General features: G+C 38.9%; 1 long non-coding RNA gene across 2 annotated transcripts in view; it reads left to right on the forward strand.

The window, feature by feature from the left end:
- Positions 1-26,257, forward strand: part of LOC110260855 (uncharacterized) — a 463,270-nt gene that overhangs the window by 57,815 nt on the left and 379,198 nt on the right. For both annotated transcript variants that reach the window (XR_014803451.1, XR_014803452.1), the window contains exon 2: positions 23,804-23,958. This is a non-coding gene — a long non-coding RNA (uncharacterized LOC110260855). The remainder of the gene's footprint in view (positions 1-23,803; positions 23,959-26,257) is intronic.

Here is a 26,257-nt window from a genome sequence, read left to right on the forward strand (position 1 = left end):
ATACATATAAAAAAAGTTATTCTCAACGTGCATTTAGTGCTGAGAAGGATAGACTTGTACATAAAGAACCTTCTTTATATTCTGGCCCAGATCTACTTTCTATCAGATCTTCTGTAGTTCCTGACACTTCTCTGCTCTCAGATTCTGGAAAGCCCACCATGGAGCCCTGCAAACGTTGCATGGTTATTATGTCTGGTACGGCCTTCTCTCCCACTTTTATGGAACCGTCTGTTCTCCTCTTAATACTTAATTCAGTTTCTGCCTTTTGAAAACATCTGTCACTTGCCAGGTAGAACTATTTTTTCTGCTATAACTTGATTACACTGTTACCACTCTACTCACCTTTTTTTTAAAAAAAATTGAAGTATAATTGATTTACAGTATTATATTCGTTTCAGGTCTACAGCATAGTGATTCAGTATTTTTACAGTTTCTACTCCATTGAAAGTTATTACAAGATAACAGCTATAATTCCTTGTGCTAGCCAATATACCCTTGTTGCTTATCAATTTTATACATAGTAGTTTGTATCTCTCAAACCCATACCCCTAACTGCCTCTCTTCACTGGTAACCACTAGTTTGTTCTCTGTATTGAGTCTGCTTCTGTTTTACCATATATATTTATTTGTATTACTTTTTAGGTTTTACATATAAGTGATATAATATAGTATTGGTCTTTCTCCACCTGACATTTCACTAAGAATAATATTCTCTAAGTCTTTCCATATTGCTGCTAATGGCAGAATTTTGTTCTTTTTTATGGTTTAGTAATATTTCAGTGTATATATAATACATCTTCTTTATCTCTCCATCTGTTGATGGGCACTTAGGTTGCTTCCATGTCTTGGCTATTGTAAGTAGTGCTGTTCTGAACATTGAGGAGCATGTATCTTTCCAAATTAGTGTTTTCATTTTTTCCAGGTATATGCCCAGGAGTGGTCTGTCTCCTTTGTTATGCTTTCCGAAGACGGGATTCAGATACTTCATTTTTTGTATTTAAAGTGCTCAATGCAGTGACTGGCACATACTACATAGTGAATGAACCAATTGGGGCTTAAATAGAGCGATGAGTAGAAGATCATTACAGGAAAGCAATGTTCTGAGACACACCTCCCTCTAGACTCTAGTCAAAATTTAACTTTTTAAAAAATTTTCCCTAGCATAACAGCCTGCCAGCTCCCTAATTCAACAGCAGTTATTCCTTTATTTGTAATTCCTCCAACTATTAGAGACATTCTTTGTATCAAATGATCTTACTCTTGTAAAATCATGTTACTTTGCATTTTTAACCTCATCTTAATAATTTTGCCTACTTAAGCAAATTCTTTGGCCTCCTTAATAAAATTTTTGCCTTCTTAAATAGGAGTCCCTATTTTGTATATATTTTGTCTAACTCTCTTCTCTCATGTTATAGATGTACAGTGCCCTGCTCCTAGGAGGAACTGAGTACATATTTGTTGAAGAAAGGAAATTAAAGAGATTATCTGGTATATTGAAATTCTGTTTTTGATCTTCTCTCATTTCATTATTCAATAAGAAATCAAAATGGTGGTACACCTTTAATTTTAACAAGTTGATTGATATTCAAAAAGTTAGTGTGGTCATTATCTTGAATTTATAAGGAGAGCGGCTCTTTGAATTTCTGTGAAAAGTAAAGGTCAAACCATAAATAATTAAGTGTATTAATATTGGCTATTCCTGTCAGTCATGAGACAGAATGGAAATGTATATATTTTTGATGGAAAGAGCTTTTGATCACAAATCACTCTTTTAAGACATCCTTGATAAATTGATAGCAAGGCTTTTTTTAAAAAAATGGATTTACTGCTCTTTAAGTATTTCATTTGGCACATTTCTTGAAGTGATACAGGTGAGTTCCTTAATTCCTAAATGATGTGGCCTTTGAAGGTGCATAACAGATGGTGAGGAAGGGAGATAATGCAATGTCATCACCAGGAATATTCTTTGTTTCTTTGAATTTAGGCCATTTGATATCACTCCATTTCTCTGGCACACTGAAAATGCGTATCTTATGCATGAATATCTGCAGTGTTGGTGCAAATCTGAGGCTTCCTTACAAATAACAGTAGAGATGCTTCTGGAGCAGCAAACCCATATTGTTGGGGAGGCCAGCCACTGACAACACACTTTGTACTCACCATGTCATGTCTGCTAGCTAGGTGTTGACAGCAGAGAAAGTGCCACCTCCTTGGCCTGATTCATCCCTTATGTGATTTCAGCCTTGGGAGCTCATAAAAAATATGTTTTTGGTAATAGCCCAGATAGCTTCTATAGATGCATTCCACTTTAAGAGAATATTTCTCATATACTTTCTTTACTAATTAATTCAGCTGCCTGTGCCATAAATCTCCACCAAATCATGAAGCTCTTGGCTTGGCTGTTTTCATGAGGGCTGTGTCAACACATCTGTAATTCTAGAACATATCCAGCTTCTTGCCAGTTTCCCTGTCCCTCACAAGATTATTTAATGCTTAATTGTGAGTGTGGACATACTAAGGAGGACCTTTCAGTGTCAAGTTTTATCCTATCCAGAGCCTACATTTCAGTTTAGCAGATGTTGTACTTTGATTGATGCTCAGCATGATGATCCTGCCTCATTCCTATTTCCAGGGAATATTATGAGGGAGAGTTAACTTTTTTTCTTTGCACAGTTTCTTTTCAAACAATTTTCTGTTATTTGAAAAGCCCTGACATGTAGATTTTATCCAGAAAAGCATTTTATTAGGGAATAGATAGTGCAAGAAGTGGAATTGAAGTAAGCTTAGTTTGTCCTTTTTTTTTGGTCAGGGAGCTTTTAAAGTTATTTTAATTCTGTCTGTATCTTATTTCCTGACATGTTACCCTTTCTTTGTTTTGGTAAGTCGCTGTTTGTTACAAGATCAGGAGCCACTCAGTTTCATTCCAGAATTATATTTTATACTATTTACTTCATCACATCGACTAGAGCCTGAATTCAAGGCTCTCTGGGCTGATTTACTGAGCAAGGCCTTTTCATCAGACAGGGATGTGCTGCTGTGAAGTCATTGCTTCTCCTCATTTGTAGGTCTCTCCCGGTCTCTTCTCTAAGTTAAACCTGCCTCAAGTGTTCAATGACCCACTATAGACTCTGCTAGCAAAAAGACAGTCACAAAACCAACTGCACCTAGTGGGGATATAATGACATTACCGATCACTCAAATCTACCTGAGGAGTGTGGTAAACTATCTTTCCCACTCTCCCTCTCCCCTTCAAAAGAAAATCAAAGCAATGAAATGAAAATGAAATTATTCATATGCAGCAAAAATCAAGTAAAGCTGACTCATAAAGAAGGCAAAGAAACTCATTTGTTCAGTTTAATCCCCATCACCAGAAAGTGCCCACTTGGATTTGACACCTTAGAAGGCAAGTTCAGAGAGCATGATTTTTGTCCTTTGGGGGGTTTTTCTGTTTGTTTGTCCTTTTGCTTTTTTAGGGCCAGACCTGTAAAATATGGAGATTCCCAGGCTAGGAGTCTAATTGGAGCTATAGATGCCGGCCTATGCCACAGCTACAACAATGCAGGATCTGAGCTGCATTTGCAACCTGTACTACAGCTCATGGCAATGCCAGGTCCTTAACTCACTGAGCGAGGCCAGGGATTGAACCTGTGTTCTCATGGATAGTAGTTGGGCTAGTTAACCACTGAGCCCTGATAGGAACTCCAGGGATTTTTTTTTTTTTTTAACATGTAAACAGATGTGTAAAAGATTTGCTATGAACATTAAACAAATAAAAGAATAAACATTCATATTTTACAGAGTAGCTAATGATGGACTAATGCCATTAACATCTACAGCAAAAACATACTTTAGAATTATTTTTCTATAGTTTGGTTTTAGAATTCTGTTTGTTAGCTTTAACCAGAGCATAATTAGAAACTCATCTTGGGAGCTCCCATCGTGGCGTAGCAGAAACAAATCTGACTAGGAACCCTGAGGTTGCGGGTTTGATCCCTGGCATTGCTTAGTGGGTTAAAGATACAGTATAGGTAGCAGATGTGGCTTGGATCTGGCGTTGCTATGGCTATGGCATAGGCTGGCAGCTGTAGCTCCGATTAGACCCCTAGTCTGAGAACCTCCATATGCTGTGGGTGAAGCCCTAAAAAGCAAGGAAAAAAAAAAAAAGGAACTCATCTTGCCAACTCTTTCATGGGGTTAATATCTGGCTTTATTTGTATTAACTCATGCCTATGTAATACCTATCATGTGTCAGGCTAGTCTCAGCCCATTATAAGTAATAACTCATCTAATCCTCATAACAACTCTAGAGGTAAATAACATTTTTTTCTCTTTCTACACATGGGGAAATTGGGACATAAAGCAGTTAGTCAGCTTGCCCAGGTCACTTACCTCATGAGGTTCAGAGCCAAAATAGAACCCAGACACTCTGGGGCTCAGGAGGCCAACATTTAAGAACTAAGCTATACTTACCTTAGTGTTCAGAGACATTTCCAAAAGGAGAGTTCCAAAGCTGATGTGGGCAATGCCCACATCAATGTCAATGACACTGTATATATTATTGACATTAATGTCAACAACTTAAGTATGTGGCCTTCCGAAAAGACCACACTGATTTTGCTGTTTTCCTGTCACTGAAAAATCCATCTTATTCTATCTGATATAGCTCATATTTCAGAAACTATTAGAGACATTGACCACATTAGTTGTTGATGTAAAATGCAAACCAAATAAAATTCTTATTTCAAGCACAATTCTGACACATATGACAATGATGAAAATAAAAGATTATTATTGGCAGTAATTATCAGCCTGGATGCTCATAAGTCTTATGACCAGAGGCAAAAGCATTTTACACTCTTCATGTGTAAAATGTGGTTATTGGATAGATGATCTCTAAACTCTCCTTTCCAAAACTAATACTGTAGTAGTTTATAATTCCATGTACAAATATTAATTTGTGAATCAGTTTTCCATACTGTAAACCATAATGGACAGTCTTTAGCTGCTATGTACATTTAGAATCTCTGGCCATCCCTCTCTACATATATTTATAATTTATAAACACACACACACCCCTTACTCTTTAATGGATTCCAGTCATGTTCAGGATAAAGTTGAAGTTCCTTGGTTTGGTACACAAGGTCCACCATCATCTTTGCCCACCTCTCCAGTCTCTTCTCTTGCCATGTTTCCTCCAATTATGCCCTACAAACTACTTATTATTTCATTGAAATGGGTGTTTTGACACAGGTGTCTGCCTTGAACATTATACTCTCTCTCTGGAAAAATTTTCTCCTTTTTTTCCCACCCATGTAAACTTATCTCTCAACATTCAGTTAGCTTTTTGGGAGCATTCTTTGAATTCCCCTTCCCCATCTCCTGTGTAGAGGGAATCAAGAGCCCATACTCTGTGCCCCCATAGGACCCTGTGGACCCCTTCCATGCCACCTGCCACATTCTCTGGCAATCATTGGCTTTCTTGCTTGTTTTCCCCATTGGACTGTGATTTGAAGACAGACGGACTATTTCAGCTATGTCTATCTTGTGCCTCCTAATGATTGGCAAAGTGACCATTCTCAATGCATGGTAGTTGAATAGAGGAACAAATGAAATACAAAGGTCACCTTTGTCTCTGCAGGATGTAGTTAGATATAATGATCAGTTGTCTTCAGGTTTCATATGGGAACTATTTTGGAGGTGGAATTTCTAGGATGGATTCAATGTGAGGGAGTGGGGAAGAAACAGGGGTCATGGAGTTGGGACCTGATATACTTACAGAATGAGGGAATGTCAAAGAAAAGAGTTGAAGGAACAACTCAAATTTTTTGTTGACTGAAAATTATTGTCCATTTTTTCAGCCTAGGTATTGTGGAGGACGCTGACCAAGAGGAGCACACATAGTTTCAGTCCTCTAGAAGTTCTCTAACATGGGGAAAATGATATGAAAATATATGAATACCGGCAATTTCATATACTCAGCCTATGTAAGGCAGAGTAAGAGGATAAATGGAAAAGTTCATCCATGAGGGTTCAAGGGAGAGTAAAATATTAGTCAATTGGAGGATCCAGAAAGGTCTTCAGTGGGAGATAGTCTTTGAGATGAATCTGAACAGGTGGGAGGGCTCTCAAAGAGAGAACATCACAGGAGGCCTGTTTCACAGAAGTGAGACCCACCAGGGCATGTTCAGGAAAGAACAGTAAGCCATTGTGCCTGTATCCACAGGGGAGAGAGTAGTCATTGATGAGGGTTTTGAATGCCAGGCCAGGATAGACAATATGGAGCCCTTGATGCTTTCTGAGTAGAGGAGAGATTTGATTGGAGCTTCACTGTAGAGGAATCTGGTGACAGTTTGAGATTGGATCTGTATGCCCTGTCTTATTCTTCTGTCCCTGCCTTCCCCATTCCTCTCAATTGGGCACCTGCATAAGGCACATAGCTACTGAGCCTCTGCCCCATGGATACTGTGCTAGGCTGTGGTATATAAAGAAGACAGAAATCTGATTCTTGTGCTCAAGAGTCTTAAACAGATGTCCACCAAGCCTGCTTTCCAAACTGGTGCTTTTCTCTGGTTTGCCCTTGATCCAGCTAGGTGGGAATTTACATGCTATTTTGCGGAGCTGTGCTTTGGGGAGCTGTTTACCTGGTGTCTTCCTCATGTTGTATAAGGTGCTGGCTGTGCTCCCAAATCTTGAGAGAGGCAGTCACCTCTGAACTCATCACTGCTGTCTTGGTCTTGACATGGACCCACAGGTAAATGTGGTGTGGACAGAGTTCTGAGACAGCCTGTGCTCAGCCTGATCCACCACTGACTAAAACTGTGACTTCCTGCCAGGGCTTTAATCTCTTTGAGACTCTATTTCCTCATTCTTAAAATGGAGATAATACCATTGGCTCCGCCTGCCTTGCTGAGCTGTAGTGGGATAAATGGGCTACATGTATGTATTCATGTTTAGATTGTTACAAAGTCCTGTGCACTTTTATTGGCTCATTTACTCCTGGAGAAGATTCTTCTGGAACTTACCTGCTGTGTTTATTACATAAAGAATATTGCCTAATTTTAAGACTTAAAAGTATATAGTAAACCAACCAGGAAAGCTTAAATTTGCCTCCAGTGTCAGGTGCTTAGACTCAAAAAAATTAAAAGATTTAAATCAAAACTAGGCCAAGGCTTAGCCCTGTTAACAGGCTTTTTAGGACTTTAGCGATTAAGGCTACTGTAGCTATTTTTCCTGCACTGAATTTGCTAAAAGCAATTTCCTGTTTGTAACCTAAGTAGATAGGCCTAGTCCCCCAGGGGTTCATTAGCTTGGTGTTCCAGGGGCAGTCTCTTTCCTGCTATTTGTCTGCAGCATGAAGGTAGAACAACAGATGGAGAAGGTTCAGCTTCACCTTTGTGGTTAATGCTTACAATCTTATTAAAGGCTAAAGAAATACACGATCAGCTCTTTGTATCACTAAAAACTGATTTACCAGTATCACATCAAATATTTACCTTGCCCTAAGCTATCAGTAATTACAAGCTGATATTGTTTAGGCTCAAACACACACAAGAGTAATGAATTTCTGCTAATTATTAGGCACTGATGAAAAATGCGATTTGCCCACTCCCAGAGCTATCCTGGGCACCTCATCTTTCTGCACAAGGGAAAACTTCAATTGATATGAATATATTCAGTGCTGCTGGAAAGCACTTCAGTGGTGTCAACCAGAAGTAATTACCAGCGTGTCTGGGAAAGTGATTAAAATGGCTTAAAATTAAGATTTTGGTTTGCTATAGTTATTTCTATGCAAATATGCCACATTTTTCAACTGACATGGGTGTCTTAATTAAAAACAGGCTAAAGTTGTAGAATAACAAAAGATTTTTAAATTCCGCCAAACCTCACACTATAAAAATAATGATTCCAGCCTTAGCTGCAAATGAAAGTAATTTTTCTCCTAGTTTTAGATCTTTCTGGGCTTTTCAAAAAAGTCCCAGTGCAGACTTACTGAGTTGGGCATTTCCTGATGGAATACTCAAATATATCTGATATTTTATTTTGTGGCCACTGTGTTCGAAGACGGGGGAAGAGTACCTGTCCTGTCTGTCTGTCTGTCCCCTTGGTAAGAGTCAGATGATGCCCTTCTACAGTTGGCACCAGCAATGGACCTCCAGAGATGACTGATTTCTTTTCACTTCTGACTTGAAGTGGGATGGGGGGAAAGAGCACAGAAACCCACATTGGGCCCAGAACCCTGATCCCACCTTGAGGCCCTCCTCTTTCTTTGTACTTCCTGTTTGTTTCTCTTAACTCTCCCATTCAACCAGCTATGGAGGATTCAAAAGGTATTATCAGGGACCTTTCATACTCTGTAATTCTTTCAGGCCCACCCTGAGAAATCAATTATAGACCAAGGTTTTTTAAGATGGTCACAAGCCCAACGGTAGCGCCTGTTTGCTCCTTTCATTTTCCCACTCTCCTTTTAATTAGGTGCTTTATGTCTTTTTTTTCTAGGTGGTTATCCTAGCTCTGTTAGTTTGTATTCTTACAGTCCAAAGTTATAGAGATAGCATTTGATTTATATCAGAATGCTTTTAGTGATTCAATCCGAGGCAGAAGCATATGAAAATTTTAGGAGTTAAAAAGATTTTTTAGGAGTTGTAAGATCAATAAGGAAGGTATTTTAGGGCCAGGATTAATTTTTCAAATTGCACTGGGGAGAGCTTCTAATGATATCAATTCTATCTTCAGTCCTCTCCCCCACTTTGTACACACCCTCTTGGAAAACTTGTTAATTCCCAGGTCTTCTGCTATCTCTTATGTATGCTAATACCTTCCAAAGCCGCTCCAGTCCTGATCTTTCTTAGGAGATTTGGATCCTGTTGTCTGCTGGATATTGCCACCTCAATGTCATTATGTTTAGAACTGCATCTCTTCCTCACACTTGCCTCCCTTCAGTGAATCACCAACCCGCTCATATCTTGAGATCTTAAGCTTGTTTATTGTGCTCCCATCCAGCTGCTAGAGCCAGAAACTGGAGAACCATCTCTGACTATTTAACATTTCTCATTTCCAGTCTCTCAAGTTCTACTGATATTCCTAACTACTTCTCAGTTCTGTCCCCTGTGTCCCCCATACTCCCTCCCCCATCCCCAGCTGGCACTGCTTTATGTATGTGTTTTACCATGTCTTGCCTGGGCTCATAATACTTCCCATCCCTGACTTTCCTTCCTTTAGTCTTCGCAACTTGTCTTTCTATCCATTGTTTATGTCTCTTGCCTGGAGTCTTTCATAATCATACATTGCCTACAGATAAAGTTGAAACTTCTGACCATTCTGTGATGGGCATCACATTGTGCCCTGTCCACCCCTAGCAGCCAAACATTCCTCTAGTATCAGTAGCACAATGACTGATTCTGTCTTTATTTAAAATTTGTATGAGCTTGAGGCAAAAAGAAAAGTCAGTAATCCTGATCTTATGTCTTTAAAATTTTGATGTATTGGAGTTCCCATTGTGGCTCAGCGGAAACAAAGCCAACCAGTATCCAAGAGGATGCAGGTTTGACCTCTGGCCTTGTTCAGTGGGTTAAGGATCCGGCATTGTTGTGAGCTGTGGTGTAGGTTGCAGATGCATCTTGGATTCCGTGTTGCTGTGGCTGTGGTGTAGGTCGGCAGCTACAGCTCCAATTCAACCCCTAGCCTGGGTACTACCATATGCTGCACCTGAGGCCCTAAAAAGCAAAAAAAAAAAAAAAGATTTTTTTTTATCACAGATTTCTTTGCTTTAATTTTTAAGATATTGGATTAAAATTTTATTTATATTGATTACTAATTTTTCAAGCGACCCCCTCAAATTTTGTGCCTGAAGTAATGAGTGCTTTCCTCATCTTAGTCTGGGCCCTGGGTGGATTCTGGAGCTAGGCTTGTAAATTTCCAGGTAGAGTCTGAGGATGAAGCCAACTAACTCAGCAGAAGGCTGGGAAGACCCTATGCCCTAAGGATATCATTTGAATCCTAAATGATATCCAGCTGTGTCTGAAGTCAACACCTGGATCTTTCATTTTTGTGAAACAATAAATCCTGCCCACTCCCCCCCCCCCCTTTTTTTTTAAGCCAGTTGGAATTGGGTAGCAAAAAAGTTCTTGAATGATAAAAGGGGCATATGAGGCCTTTGATGACACAACCCCTCCTTTTACTTCTCCAGCCTCATCTCCATGCTGTTTATAAGAGCACCTGTGCCTCTGTCCCACTGCATGGCATGCTGGTCCCTGAAGAAATCCCTCCTTTTTGTGCTGTGTTCCTCTGTGTATGGAGTTCCTTCTCCCAATGTTCTTCCCCTCCTGGTCTCTCTGGTGAAAACCCACTCATTCTTTTTTTTTTTTTTTAATTTATTTAAAAAAATTTTTATATAATGATTTTTATTTTTTTCATTATATCTGGTTTACCGTGTTCTGTCAGTTTGTTCTACTGTACAGCATAGTGACCCAGTTACACTCATTCTTTAACATAACATTTAAATGCCATCTCAGGTGTACCTGAACGACATCTATGGTTATTTTCTTTGTTTTAGAGGTTTTATTTTTCCTTTAAAATTTCAAATGTATGAAATAACAACTCATTCTGTTACAGTGCTGTTAAATTCCCTACTCAGCCTATTCTGCAGAGTTAGACTTTTCATCCCCAAATTATGTCCTATGAAATATAATGCAGCTTAACTGTGGAAATTAAAAACTTGGGACACTCCAATGGTAGGTAGTGCCAAATTCTAGATGTTTCTTCAGAGAGGCCCTCAGTGCCTTTTCTCTCTCTCTCTTTCTTTTAATACACCCTAACCCAATAATGGAAATTTTCTTCTTACAAAATAAATATGGTATTTAATAACATAGATGGTAAATGCTGGGCTTTCTATATCTTAGCCAGTCTTAAAAGCCTCATGATTATGAAAAGAAAATGAACAAAGGAAATAGTTTAGCAGCCCCTGGACTTCTAAGATTTAAGCACCCTCTTCCATGGTATTTTTTGTGCTCATGAATTCACAGTTAAACAGATTATAAAATCCTTGGGACAGCATTTTTCCCTTCTAGCGTTTATTTTACACCGCATGCTCTGTAGCTTCTGAACATGTGCTACTTCAGCTGCTCTATGGGGGAAAGAGTCACTTCTTTCCAAGGTTAGAGCCCAAAGTACCATTCCAAATACTAGGAATCCATTTTCGTTCCCACAGTTCTGCATTTTGCACTTGGATTTCTTAAACTATAGAAAGAAAGGTAATGAAAACATAAAAGACAAAAGCAAGCCTGACACTTGAAGGCCTTAACAGTGTTTTCAGAGACTAAAATTTAAGCATCCAAGTTTCTGCTAAATAATGCACATGCTCAATCAAATTCAAGGACCCTGATTTCTGGGTGTGGCTCCTTAGGGGTCCTGAGCCCTCACTGTGAGGACTCTCTTAACCCTTTCCTAGAGCCTCCTGTCTATCACTATAGGTAATGAAGCTAAGGGAAGGCAGGTTCCATCAGATTTAGTGACATTGGAATTGGCATCTGGGAAGGTGAGGTGGGGAGAAGTGACAGGGTTCTAGGAACCTAGGGAATATTTTAAAGTAGGCTCCTTCCCAGATCTCTCTTTGTGTCCTGGTTACTTTGCCACTTATGAGACCTTTTTGCTCCGTCCTCTCATGCTGTGTCCCACATGTATCAAGCTCCTCATTTTCCTCAAAGATGCCCATGCTCCTTAGTTACCTCCCCTCCTCTCTGGAGTAGCCTTAAGAATGTGGATGATGTGGATGATGTTGAATTTTATAAAATTGTAGATCAATGTTGGATTTTAGAAAATACATTTTCTGTACTTTTAAAGATGGTCATGTGGTGTTTCTCTTCAATTCATTAATGTTGTAAATTATACTCATGGAATTCTAATGTTAAGCCATCCTTGTACATTAGGAAAACTCTTAAGTTGGTAATGGTATATTGGGGTATATATTGAAAATATTGCTCCATTGTCTTTTATCCAAAGTTATCCATTTTTTTGTTTCTTTTAATGTTGACTGATCTTTCTCTAAGATTTAGAGTTTTTCTTTTTGACATTTTTTATTTTTTTTTGTTTTTGCTTGTCTGAATTTTTTTTAAATTTCATTTTATTTGTTAATTATTTCCCCAATACAATTTTTTTCCTACTGTACAGCATGGTGACCCAGTTACACATACATGTACACATTCTGTTTTCTCACACTATCATGCTCCATCATAAGTGACTAGACATAGTTCCCAGTGCTACACAGCAGGACCTCATTGCTAATCCATTCCAAAGGCAATAATTTGCATCCATTAACCCCAAACTCTCAATCCACCCCTCTCCCTCCCCCTCCCCCTTGGCAACCACAAGTCTATTCTCTAAGTCCATGGTTTTCTTTTCTGTGGAAACATTCATTTGTGCCGTATATTAGATTCCAGATATAAGTGATATCATATGGTGTTTGTCTTTCTCTTTCTGACTTACTTCACTCAGTATGAGAGTCTCTAGTTCCACCCATGTTGCTGCAAATGGCATTATTTCATTCTTTTTTATGACTGAGTAGTATTCCATTGTGTATATATACCACATCTTCCTAATCCGATCATCTTTTGGTGGACATTTGGGTTGTTTCCATGTCTTGGCTATAGTGAATACTGCTGCAGTGAACATGTGGGTGCATGCATCTTTTTTAAGAAAAATTTTGTCTGGATATATACCCAAGAGTGGGCTTGCTGGGTCATATGGTAGTTCTATGTATAGATTTCTAAGGTATCTCCATCCTGATCTCCATGATGGTTGTACCAGCTTACATTCCCACCAACAGTGTAGGAGGGTTCCCTTTTCTCCACATCCCCTCCAGCATTTGTTAGAAAAGCTGAAAGCCTTCCCACTAAAATCTGGAACAAGACAGAGATGTCCACTTTCACTACTGTTATCCAACATAGTACTGGAAGTCCTAGCCACAGCAGTCAGACAAAAGAAATTAAAGGCATCCAAATAGGAAGAGAAGAGGTAAAACTGTCACTGTATGCAGTTGACATGATACTATATATAGAAAACCCTAAGGACTCAACCCAAAAATTATTTGAACTGATCAACAAATTCCGCACAATAGCAGGATATAAGATCAATATTCAGAAATCAATCTCATTTCTGTATACTAACAATGAAATATTAGAAAATGAATACAAAAATACAATACCTTTTATTTTTTATTATTTTTATTACTCAGTGAATTTATTACATTTATAGTTTTACAATGAAAAATATAATACCTTTTAAAATTGCACCCCAAAAAATCAAATACCTGGGAATACACCTGACCAAGGAAGTAAAGGACTTATATGCTGAGAACTATAAAACATTAATCAAGGAAATTAAAGAAAATGTAAAGAAATGGAAAGATATTCTATGCTCCTGGGTTGGAAAAATTAATATTGTAAAAATGACCATACTACCCAAAGCAATCTACAGAGTCAATGCAATCCCTGTCAAATTACCCATGAATTTTTCACAGAACTAGAACAAACAATCCAAAAATTTATATGGAACCACAAAAGACCCAGAATTGCCAAAGCAATTCTGAGGAACAAAAACCAAGCAGGAGGCATAACTCTTCCAGACTTCAGGTAATATTACAAAGCCATGGTAATCAAGACAGTGTGGTACTGGTACCAAAACAGACATACAAACCAATGGAACAGCATAGAGAACCAAGACACCTATGGTCAATTAATCTTTGACCAAGGAGGCAAGAATACAAAATGGGAAAAAGACAGACTTTTCAGCAAGTATTGTTGGGAAACCTGGACAGCTTCATGCAAATCAATGAAATTAGAACACACCCTCACACCATGCACAAAAATAAACTCAAAATGGCTTAAAGACTTAAATGTAAGACAAGACACCATCAAACTCCTGGAAGAGAACATAGGCAAAACATTCTCTGACATCAACCTCATGAATATTTTCTCAGGTCATTCTCCCAAAGCAGCAGAAATAAAAGCAAAAATAAACCAATGGGACCTAATCAAACTGACAAGCTTTTGCACAGCAAAGGAAACCAAAAAGAAACCAAAAAGACAACTTAGAGAATGGGAGAAAATAGTTTCAAATGATGCAACGGACAAGAGCCTAATCTCTAGAATACACAAGCAACTTATACAACTCAACAGCAAAAAAGCCAACCACCCAATGGAAAAATGGGCAAAAGACCTGAAGAGACATTTCTCCAAGGAAGATATACAGATGGCCAACAAACACATGAAAAATGCTCAACATCCCTGATTATTAGAGTAATGCAAACCAAAACTATCATGAGATACCACCTCACACCAGTCAGAATGGCTGTCATTAATAAGTCCACAAATAACAAGTGCTGGAGCGGGTGTGGAGAAAAGGGAACCCTCCTGCACTGTTGGTGGGAATGTAAGCTGGTATAGCCACGGTGGAGAACAGTATGGAGGTACCTTAGAAATCTATACATGGAACTACCGTATGACCCAGCAGAGCCACTCTTGGGCATATATCCAGACAAAACTTTCCTTAAAAAAGGCACATGCACCTTCCTGTTTGTTGAAGCACTATTTACAATAGCCAAGACATGGAAACAACCTAAATGTCCATCAACAGATGATTGGATTTGAGAGATGTGGTATGTACACACAATGGAATACTACTCAGCCATAAAAAAGAACAAAATAATGCCATTTGCAGCAACATGGCCATACAGAGTGAAGTAAGTCAGAAAGAGAAAGACAAATACCATATGATATCTCATACTGAGTGAAGTAAGTCAGAAAGACAAATACCATGTGACATCACTTATATCTGGAATCTAATATACAGCACAAATGAACATCTCCACAGAAAAGAAAATCATGGACTTGGAGAATAGACTTGCGGCTGCCCTCGGGGAGAGGGAGGGAGAGGGAGGGAGTGGGAAGGATTGGGAGCTTGGCGTTAACAGATGCAATCTATTGCTCTTGGAATAGATTTACAATGAGATCCTGCTATGTAGCATTGAGAACTATGTCTAGATACTTACATCGCAACACAACAGTGGGAGGAAAAAGTATGTATACATGTATGTGTAACTTGGTTCCCATGCTGTATAGTGGAAAAAAAAAACCCCAAAAACAAAGAGTACTGGGAGATCATCAGACACTGGTAGCTGATCTGTACTAAGTAAAATGCACATAGGGCTGGTTTAAGCACAAAAAATGTCAATTTATGAACTTAGAGTGAGAAAGTACTTAGTAGGAACCAGAATAAGCTGTCTGATTAGGACTGTATGAGCAGATCATTTTTCTCTATTCTTTAACAAATCAATAAGTAGGTCAAAATGAAAAGGATTTGGTTAATTGCAAGAAAAATCCTTTAACAAAATCTCTCCAGAACCTCCCCCCTCTAGAGGCAGCCCTGATTCGGGCCCAATATACTTGGAGTATGCTGGCCAGGGCACCCTCTTCTAGACCAGTGTCTGCTTTTTCCCTGGGGCAGTTCTGAATATTTTCTACTGCCTCTCTCTCTGTCTCTGGACTTTAGATATTTCGCAACTTTAACATGATAATAAGTTTTGCTTTGAGTTGTCTTCACATTACTTAATTTCAGCCGTTATGGCCAGTAACTTCTCCCAGTAGAAGTTCATTTCTTAATCTAACTCTCAAAGGGAGGTCTTGTTTGTCTCACTTCCAAGTTCTTGAGAAATAGCTTTCTGAAGGCTTCCAGTATCAATAGGAAATTAATGAACAAAATGTAAATACAATTATATAACTCAAAGAAAGCATATATACTGTGATAATAATGTCCTGTAAATATTAATTTTAGTTTGATAAACTCTATGTGAACAAAGGTGCATAGAAAAAGAAAAATCCAAACTTACTTTTTTTTTTTTTTTTGTCTTTTTGCCTTTTCTAGGGCTGTTCCCACGGTACATGGAGTTGCCAGGCTAGGGGTCTAATCAGAGCTGTAGCCACCGGCCTACACCAGAGCCACAGCAGTGTGGGATCCGAGCCGCGTCTACGACCTACACTATATCACAGCTCACGGCAACGCCGGATCGTCAACCCACTGAGCAAGGCCAGGGATTGAACCCACAACCTCATAATTCCTAGTGAGATTTGTTAACCACTGTAGCACAATGGGAACTCCGAAAAATCCAAACATTTAGTGAGCTTTTAGCAGAACTGATAATTTACCTAGTATGCTGTGGTCTATTCCTACTAAAAGTTTATAGCTAGTGTTTATTGTGATTGGTGGGTGACCATGCCATAATGATGATAAAATATTTTGAGTATCATCCCTGGCTTCTACCAGGTTCTGGACATGGTTCTAGGTGCTTTTACCATGTTAGGCATTTGAAACTCTAAGTATTAAATTCTGTTTCCTCCTGGAGTCCTAATAGGTAATGCTTTGGCACTTTTAAAAGTTTATCATCTACTCAAAATCTATAGTAGTTTGAAGATCAGAATTTAGGAATAAAGGGGTGTGTGTCTGTGTTTGTGTGTGTGTGTGAGTATGTATTTATAGGACTACAAAATATGTGATAGATTTGAATGAAGCATAAAGCTTGAAGGGGCCTCCAGAGAGCCCGTGTCATCTCTCTGCTGCATAAAAGAAGTTTGATATATTTTATATGATGTATTGACCAACCTGTGATATAAGAAGAAATACATGTTTGGCCCCTGCCTCTAGTTCCTGATGTAGAACTCCTAAAACCCATGTAATTTCCCGAGTGATGTGAATGATAGGGAGCATCTTGCACAGAATTCCTAAATCCCTTGGAAATTCCTGGATGATGGGATGTCTTCTGTTCTAATGAGGTGACTCTTGGCGGACTCCTAGACAGCTTCAGGATGGGGCTGGTCACCCAAGATCACACCATGATTCGAAGCTTGGAGCTTTCAGCATACTCCTCATGCTCTGGGGAGAATGGAAGTGCTGGAGATTGAATTAATAATCACTTGTGGCTCTGTGATGATGCCTCGGTAAAGATTGCTGAACTGTAGGGTTCAGAGAGCTTCCAGGATGGTGAAAATACTGGGAGAATGGTGCACTCCAGCTGCACAGGGACAAAAGCTCCTGTGCTCAGGACCCTTCCAGACCTCAACCTATGGTACCTCTTCATCTGGCTTTCATTTGTATACTTCGTAATCGCATTTATATTAAACAAGTAAACATAAGTAGTGTATTTCCCTGAGTTCTGTGAGAAATTATAGAAAATTACTGAACCTGAGAAGGGGTTGTGGGTACCCCCGATTTGTGGCCAAGTCAGACTGAGGAGTGGGTAACCTGGGAACCCCCTACTTGAGATAGGCATCTGAAATGGGGGGGGGCAGCCTTATGGGACTGAATTAACTTCTGGAGTCTGTGGTAATGCAGGATAGTTAGAGACCCATTAAGAAGCATTTCTTCACATATAGACCCCGCTCTCTTACTGAATTCTTTTATTCAAAGTGCATTCAAAATATATAGTGTAATTTACATTTTGGGTCCTAAGCTGTGGAAACAAGATTGACGTTTGGTTGCACAAAAATCTTTCCCATCAATTTACAATGAAAAAGCTGTCAGCTAACTTAAATACAGTATTCAAAACAAGAAATCAGATTTTCAGAGATGGTAAAGATGGGTTGTACCATGTAGCGGAATTGCTTGACAGCCTCCCTATTTTCTCTGGAGACAAAACAGCCTTTCTTCCACCAAGAAAGTTTCAGTTGGGATGGTAATAACCATAGCTGTATTTCAAATTATAGTTGATGCAGTTATTTTTTTTGTCCAGCTGAATTTAAGATACACATTTATTGATGTAAATTGTCCTCCTCATATTGTTTCGATTAAATGATCATCCTTTCAAAACGTGGGGGGTGGATACAGTTTAGGAGGCCTTAATAGGAAATTACAATGTTAAGGAGACAGTGTCATTTGAACTGATGTGTGAGTGAGTCAATCACAAGCACCCCTTCTTCAACACATTCACTGAATTGAAGAGGGTAACTGGAGAATGGGTCAAGGTATTCATTGTAATTATTTTTGTAATAGTTTATAAAGATAAAATATGCTCACTATAAAAATTAAAACACTGAAAGGCAGTTTAAGTAGAATAAAAAGTGATCCCTACTTCACATTTACCTTCATTTGTGAGCATAACCACTGTTAATTGTTTGATATAGATCATTCCAGTTCATTGTGTATTAACTTGTAAATTATGTGCACATTAATCAGTAGGTATGTATGTATTTATGTATACATATTTTATTAGTATGAAATTAAAATTATTTTATATGTACTCATTATATTAAATATGCAAAAACATATGCGGGATGATTTTCAAGATGCTGGATACAGGATAACAAAGGCCAGGGCTCCCTGAGAGGAAACAAATGAGGCAAGTTCTGTGATTGTACCACCTTATTGTCTTTGGCATCTGTTCAAATCTTTAGTATATCACTGTGCTAAAGATATACATGTAAATATTGAAGGTGCTAGAAGGATGCATAGGAGGAAGTTTTGTTATATTGAGTGTAGAAGGTCTTAGAATGGCGTGCAAAGCCGAAGTATTAGAAAGTAATTTAAAACTTCTGTTGGGTGAAGTATTTCACAAACTTAACAAAAGAAGTGTCCAGCAAAATGTTGAGGCCTGTGGCCCACCTCTAAATGCTTCAGGGCTCAGATTGAGGCCCTCTTCCCCTCTTAGTTTCATGTTCCATGCGTTTAAACACCATAAACGTGCTCATGACTCCCAAATCTATATCTCTAGTCCAACATACATACAGTTTCTACTTGGCACCCATCTTGGGCACTTGGCTATCTTATAGGCATGCAAGATGTAACATGTCCTAAATGCTTGATTCCTAATTACTTGCCCCATCCCAAGATCTTTCCTTCTCCAACCCCTCTGTCTCATTTGAGTAAATGATGATCTACCCAAGTGCTCAACTAAAATATGTAGTGGTAATTTTTGATTCCTTTCTCTCTTCATGCCTCATCGTCAATTTATCAGCAAGTCCTATTGGTTCTACCTTCAAGATTGCAAATGCAATCCCATTTTTTTCTGTCTTCACTGTCCAAGTGGCACCATCACTTACTTGGACTATGGTAATAGCATCTAATTGTTCTCTTGCCTTCCACTCTCTTGCTCTATTATCCATTCTACACAGAGCAGCCAGGGTAATGGTCTCAGTGTTAATTCAAGTCACACCATGTGATTGAAAACTTTTAGTGACTTCCCAGTGAATATGTTAAGGTATCATTTGTCCATCTTTCTGTGTTAGAAGTTTGTGTCAAGCCTTGTCTGAGGTTATTTCTTATTCTCTTATCTTTGTCTCTGCTTTTTAACACCTTTTCAGTCCTTGGCAGTGGTTTTACTGGAATTTTGAAGAGAGGGGCATATATAAGGGGCTCGCTTGCTTTCTTTCTTTCCTTCTTTCTTTTTGACATTTTATTTTTTAATTTTTTCCAGTGTTTTTTTTTAATAATGATCTTTATATTTTCCATTGTAGCTGGTTTACAGTGTTTTGTTAATTTCTACTGTATAGCAAGGTGACCCAATCACACATACATGTATACATTCTTTTTTCTCACATTATCATGCTCCATTATAAGTGACAGATCCTCTAGACAGAAAATCATTAGGGCCTCTTTTCAGTTAACTGTTTATCTAGTCACTTAATTTTTTGCTTATTGTCCACCCTGCCCCCATATAAATACCTTGAGGGTAGGGACTATGTCTTTTTTTTATTATTCCATATCAGGCCTCTAACAGTGCCTGGCATAGAAGAGGGGATTAAAAAAATATTTGAATGAATAGATAAAGGAGTTTCATAGGTGTGGTCACCTTGTGACTTAATTTTAAAAGTGTATTGTGATACAATTCATATATCATTTCACTCATTTAAAGTGTATAGTTCAATGGTTTTTAGTATATTCGCAGAATTGCATAATAATCACCATGATCAAGTTTAGTACATTTTCAATAACCCCAAAAGAAATCCTGCACCTATTAGAAGTCCTTCTCCATTTTCCCTTATCCCTCAGCCTTAGGCAACCACGTATCTACTTTTCGTCTCTATAGATTTACTTATTCTGGATCTTTCATACAAATGGAAAAGACCAAAGGTCTTTTGTGGTTTTCTTCTTTCACTTAATGTTTTCAGAGGTCATCCATGTTGGTGGGAGGAGGTCAAGATGACAGCACAGGAAAACCCTGAGCTCACCTCCTCCCATGGGCACACAATCTACAGCGTGTAGAGAAATTCCTTCTGGAGAAAACTGAGAACCGATGGAACAGCTACTGCACATAGGAGGACAACATAGAAACTGCTGGGAAAGATGGGGACGTGGTATCCACAGGAGCCCCACCTGTCACAGCTACCTGGAATAGGGAGGGATAGAGCTGAGGGACCTGAGGGCAGACTCACCCACCCTGGGACACAGCAAAAAAGCACAAGTTTAAAAGGCACCTAAACTATATGGGAATAAAGTTCACTTACTAATGTAAAGCTTCTGCCAAATGAGAGCCCTCTCTGGATTGGAGGCACTGGTGAGTGCCATTGGTGGAGTTCCCCTAGCCCACATCCAATCCAACTCCAGTCCCAGCCATCTCATCAAGGCAGCCTCAGGTGCAGTGCTCTTCAGGGAATGCCCTCCACCCCGCCCCCTACTCAGCCCTGACCTGCACTGCTCTGGCCTCAGCAAGCCTGCCCAAGCTGCCAGGTACAAGCAGTCTACACAAGGAATGCTCCCACACAGGGCCACTCCTTCAACCAGGAGAGGTAGCTCTTTTGCCCATTTCATAGAAACAAAAACTGAAAGTCATACAAAATGAGGAGACAGAGGAAGAGGTTCCAAAAAAGAGACCAAAATAGGAGTTTCCTGGTGGCTCAGAGGGTAGAGGATCCTGTGTTGCCATTTCTGTGGATTGGGTTGCTGCTGTGGTGCAGGTTTTATCCCTGGCCTTGGAACTTTTGGATGCCTTATGCATAGCCAAACAAAACAAAACACAAAATAAAACTCAGGAAAAACCCTAATGAAATGGAGACAAGTGGTTTACCTGATAAAGAGTCCAAAGAAACCATCATAAAGAGACTCACCAAACTCAGGAGAAGAATAGAGGAACTCAGTCACTAAACAAAAGCAAGAATAAATGGGACTGCATCAAACTAAAAGCTTAAAGGAAACCACTAACTAAATGAAAAGGCAACCTGCTGAATGGGAGATGATATTTGCAAATGTTGTATCCAATAAAGGGGTAGTATCCAAAATATACAAAAAACTCATACAAGTCAACATAAGAAAACAAATGATTTTATTAAAACATGGTCAAAGGACCTGAATAAACATTTTTCCAAAGAAGATACCGACCAAGCAGATGGCCAAGAGGCACATGGAAAGGTGCTCAGCATCAAAAATCATCAGAGAAATGCAAATCAAAATCACAATAATATATCACCTCACACTTGTCAGAATGACTATTATCAAAAAGACAGGAAACCACAAGTGTTAATGAGGCTGTGGAGAAAAGACCTGGTGCACTGTTGGTGGGAATGTAAATTGGTGCAGCTGCAATGGAAAACGGTATGGCGGTTTCTCAAAAAACTGAAAACAGAACAACTATAAAATCCAGCAATTCCACTTCTGGGAATATATACATGTATATGGGATTGCTACATAAGTGGAATTGCTATATGTAATATGTATACTGTACACACACACTACCCAACCATAAAAATAATTACATATGTATATTATATATATAGTCTCATATATGATGACTGAAATAGCTACATGTGATGTGTATATATATGTGTGCATATGTATATATGATGAATGAAATCTTGGCATTTGTGAGGGCATAGGTGGGCTATATGTTTTCACTCATATGTAGAATCTAAAACACAGAACAAATGAAACAATAAAATAGAAACAGATTTGTAGATATAGAGAACAAACTACTGGTACAAATTCCAGCTGTAAAATAAATAATTCACAGAGTTGTACATGCAGGGAATATAGCCAATAATATTGCAACAACTTTGTATGTATAGAATTACTATGTTGTACTAATATTGTAGGTCAAGTAACTTAAAAAACCGAAGTTTATCCATGTTGTAACATGTATCGGTACTTCACTTCTTTTTATGACAGAGTAATATTTTATTGTAGGGGTAGACTGCATTTTATTTATCCATTCATTAGTTGATGGACATTGGGTCATTTCTACTTTTTGGCTATTATGAATAATGCTGCCAAGGACATTGATGTACATACATTTCTTTATGTGTGGATGTGTTTTCATTTCTCTTGGGTATATGCCTCAAAGTGGAATTGCAAGATCATATGGTAATTCTATCCTTAACTTTTTGCAGAACTGTGAAACTATTTTCTAAAATTCTTGAACCATTTTACATTCCCACCAACACTGTATAAGGGTTCTGATTTCTCTACATTTTCTTATATCCACACTTGTTATTACTGGTATTTTTTGTTATAGCCATGCTTATGGTGATAAAGTGCTATCTCATTGTGGAAATTTGTGACTTTAATTCAAATAAACATTTGCTAAGTACCTAATACATGCTTTGAAAATTCTGAAAGTGGTTGCATTAAGAACCTGGCCTCCTACATGGATGGCAAATACATGCATTTGAGCTGGATCTTCCTCTCCCATTTTTGGTTCTTACTCATTAACCTTTTCTTCTTTTGCTCCTTTTTTCTCTTTCATTCATAACTAAATCCAATTTTTATTATGACTGAGGAGCATGAAAAGTGCTAGGGAAATATCTGTATTTAGCAAAAAGCGAAGCTCCACGTTCTTAGGTGGAATGAGAAATAATTAGTCCCTGAGAGTGCTCAAATTCTCATCAGAATAGCCTCAAAACATTTCTGTCTACTTCCTGGAGTGACATTCGTTTTTTCGTCTTCTTGTCAACCTTCTGCTCATCCTTTGAGGATGGGATCAGAAGTTACCTCCTCTGCAAGGGCTCTCTTGGTCTCCCCAGGCAGTTGTGTTCTGTTACCACTTAGGGCATATCTCTAACCTTCTCATTTTCTTTGTTTTCTTGTCCCTTCCAGGTTTCTGGAACTTCTTTGAGTCAGTCACTCAGTCTGGCGGTACCCAGTATGTTCTTGTTAAATAAATACTTAAACCTGTTTTTCATTAAGCATTAACATTCAAGAAACTTAACACTGATAACTTTTTGGAAAGTATTGCTTTTTATCTTGTTTACTGCAAGAATTACAAAAGTATTACTGTTTACTGTATTTTCTATAACACCTATGGCATTGAAGTGTTATCCTAATTTAAATAAATTTTTACAATGAGTTGTGTTGGTGCCATTCTACCATTTCTAATACTGTTTCTATGAGAAAAATAGAGCTCAAGTTCTAAACCACTGATTTACAAAGATTTTGAATACAGTTTTGGTTATAAATACTGAGGTCCTTATCTATTAAACCAGGGTATTGAGCATACTGTCCCTTTAAGAGAAAAAGGAGTCCTCTAGTACCAAGTGAGAGGCTGCACTGGGAATGGCATTTTTCTTAACAAATTTCAAATTTAGGTCACTGTTATATAGAGGAAAGAGTACTTCTAAGGGGAGAGGTAATCTTGGGCAAGTCACCAGTGCTCTTTGGATCCCATCTTCCTCATCTTTAAAATGAAAGAATAGGATGAGGTGATTTCAGAGGACTCTTTTAACTCTTATGGGCTACAGTATATAAAAGGCAGAATTACTAGGTTCACTTGTGAGTTTTCATTCCAAGTTTAAGATCTTTTGTTTTAATAATTGATTCTTCATTCCTCAAACAGACTCATCAAAACACTACCCAAGGTAAAATCCGACTCCAGCTGAATTGAGGTCATAGCCCTACTATAGAACGTCGGAGCTGTTGGAGAGTTTCCATTTATCTGCTGGAAGTGCTTCCTCCTGGTTTATCCTTGAAGTCATTGGACTGCTGACAAAAGTAATTAAATCCAAGTGTATACTTCACACAGTCTGCTTTTCCATATTAAAAATCAATAGTTCTTTTCCATGGATGATATATTTTCCTCATCCAGGAAAGGGCACATTAGGGATATTAGCTAAATAAATCCCAAGTTTGCAGCCACAGACTGGGGTTCCAGAGCACCAAGTGCTGTGTATAGAATAGGTCTGTGGGGGATTTTCTTTGGATACTGAGGGTGTTTTCAGGACTTGTTAGAAACTTCCTTTAATATTGTAACCTCAGGAGAAGGAGTCTTTGGGACTTTTTAAGCTGTTTATTCTGTTTTCCTCTTATGGATGGTGAAAGAAATTAGAATTAAGATTTTTTTTTTTTTTTAGTCTTTTTAGGGCCGCATCCATGGCGTATGGAAATTTCCAGGCTAGGGGTTCAATTGGAGCTGCAGCTGCAGGCCTACACCATAGCAACACAGGATCCAAGCTGGGTCTGTGACCTACACCACAGCTCATGGGAATGCCAGATCCTTAACCCACTGAGTGAGGCCAGGGATCGAACCTGTGTCCTCATGGTTATTAGTCGGGTTCTTTACAGCTGAGCCACAATGGTAACTCCTAAGGTGGTTTTCTGTGTTGCAGCTGTGTTTTGTTAAACTTTTAATTGTACTCAACTTCTTCCCTCAGGAAGTTCCTGGACTTTTGTTTGGCAGATGACCATTAATTTGACAGAGTATGTGGATGCTACATATAGACTAAGGGTCTGTCACTACATAGATCACATTTCTTGGAAAAGATGGCATTCAGTAAAGTCCTGAGGTCCTTGGAGAAATACTTGTGAGTGACTATTTGCATTTTGGTCCTTCCAGTCAGTGCAACCATTTCTATAGAGTAGCCCTGAAGCAGTGTTTTCGAATTTTCCTAGGTAGTCACTGCTGCGGCCTTTTCATTTTCTAGAGTCTTAAGCTCTGGTCACTTTCAGAAAAGCCAAGGTATGCTGGGATTCTTACACAGGTACTGAATTCCTCAAGTCAATGTCAGAGGAGTTTTGGAGCCTGTGGTTTAAATGTGGCCCCATCCATAGGGGCAGGCACAAGTCCCATAGTCCTTGTTTGTTTTAAACAATATTGTTGCCATGCTTCTCCTGATAATTTGTCTAGTCCTGATCCTCCTGTATAGCCTCAATATCAACCTGATCCCTGTGACTGCTGTTGTCCCCATCCTGTCCCTACATTACACTTCACCAGTACTCTCCACCCTTGGTGCATCCTGGGGACTTCACACCCCTGACATCTTTCAGATGTTCCAAATAATAAAATAGTATAGGTGTGAGCCGTGCTTCCCCAGTACCACGCTAATCAGTGGTATATTGTGTGTGTGTGTGTGAGCACGCGTGCGCATGTGTGTGTGATAAAAGCATATCTTTGCTGGTGCACATACATCTGTTTCTCACATCCTTAGAACCTCACTTTTATTGACTTGGCTTTTTCTAGTCCTGCATTCTGGGTGCCAGATCTCCACAAAAATCAATTCATATTCGTTTCTACTTTCCCCTTCCCATGTAAGTGGGGCTTTGAGTTCTAACATTTCCCCAGAATGGTAGAAAAAGGGTTCTTTTTTATCAAACAGTTTGAGAGTAAAATTTTTCTGACTCTGTCTCTCTCTCTCTCTCTCTCTCACACACACACACACGCTACACACTGGAGCAGGGAGGGTTTGTGTCTTTGTGTGTCTTCCATTCTCTGAATGCCTTACAGAATTGTATAGCTGACCTCTACTGCCACGTAAAGTTATTGGTAATAGTAGAAATCCTCTCTAGGGCTCCCTGGGCTAAGTTCCCTTTCTTGCATTATCTCATCTCCAAGAACCCTATAAGGCAGGTACTACTGGCAGTCCCATTTTACAGACAAAACTGAGGGCCAGAGAAAGTGTAACTTTTTTAGGTTCACACAACCGCTAAGTATATACTGAAACTGGCATCTGTCTGACTCCAAATTTGTGTGTGTTATTAACTGCCGTTCTCACTGCCTATGGATCTGTTGAATCCCTGAGAAACCTGGAGCCTCCCTCACCAGTTGACCTTCATCTTCTGCAGGGGAGTTTCAGTGGTGGAGGAGGGCAATGGCTGGGTAAGCAGACTTCTTCCCATTGTCAAGATCCACTGATCCTTTCCTTTGGCCAATCATCTGCTACTGACACTTTCTGCCCCTACTTCAATTTTTTTTCTCTATTCTTCTGTTTATTTTACTTTGAGTGTATCACCAATTAAATCTTCTAAGGAGGATAGGAAGTGAGAAAATGACTTGTCAGGTGTTGAATCAAATTTT

This window comes from Sus scrofa, chromosome 5 (genome assembly GCF_054392235.1).
Source record: "Sus scrofa isolate SSC_HxYL_T2T_F1_AM1 chromosome 5, Sscrofa_HxYL_maternal_Yorkshire_Landrace_v2.0, whole genome shotgun sequence".
Lineage (NCBI taxonomy): Eukaryota > Metazoa > Chordata > Mammalia > Artiodactyla > Suidae > Sus > Sus scrofa.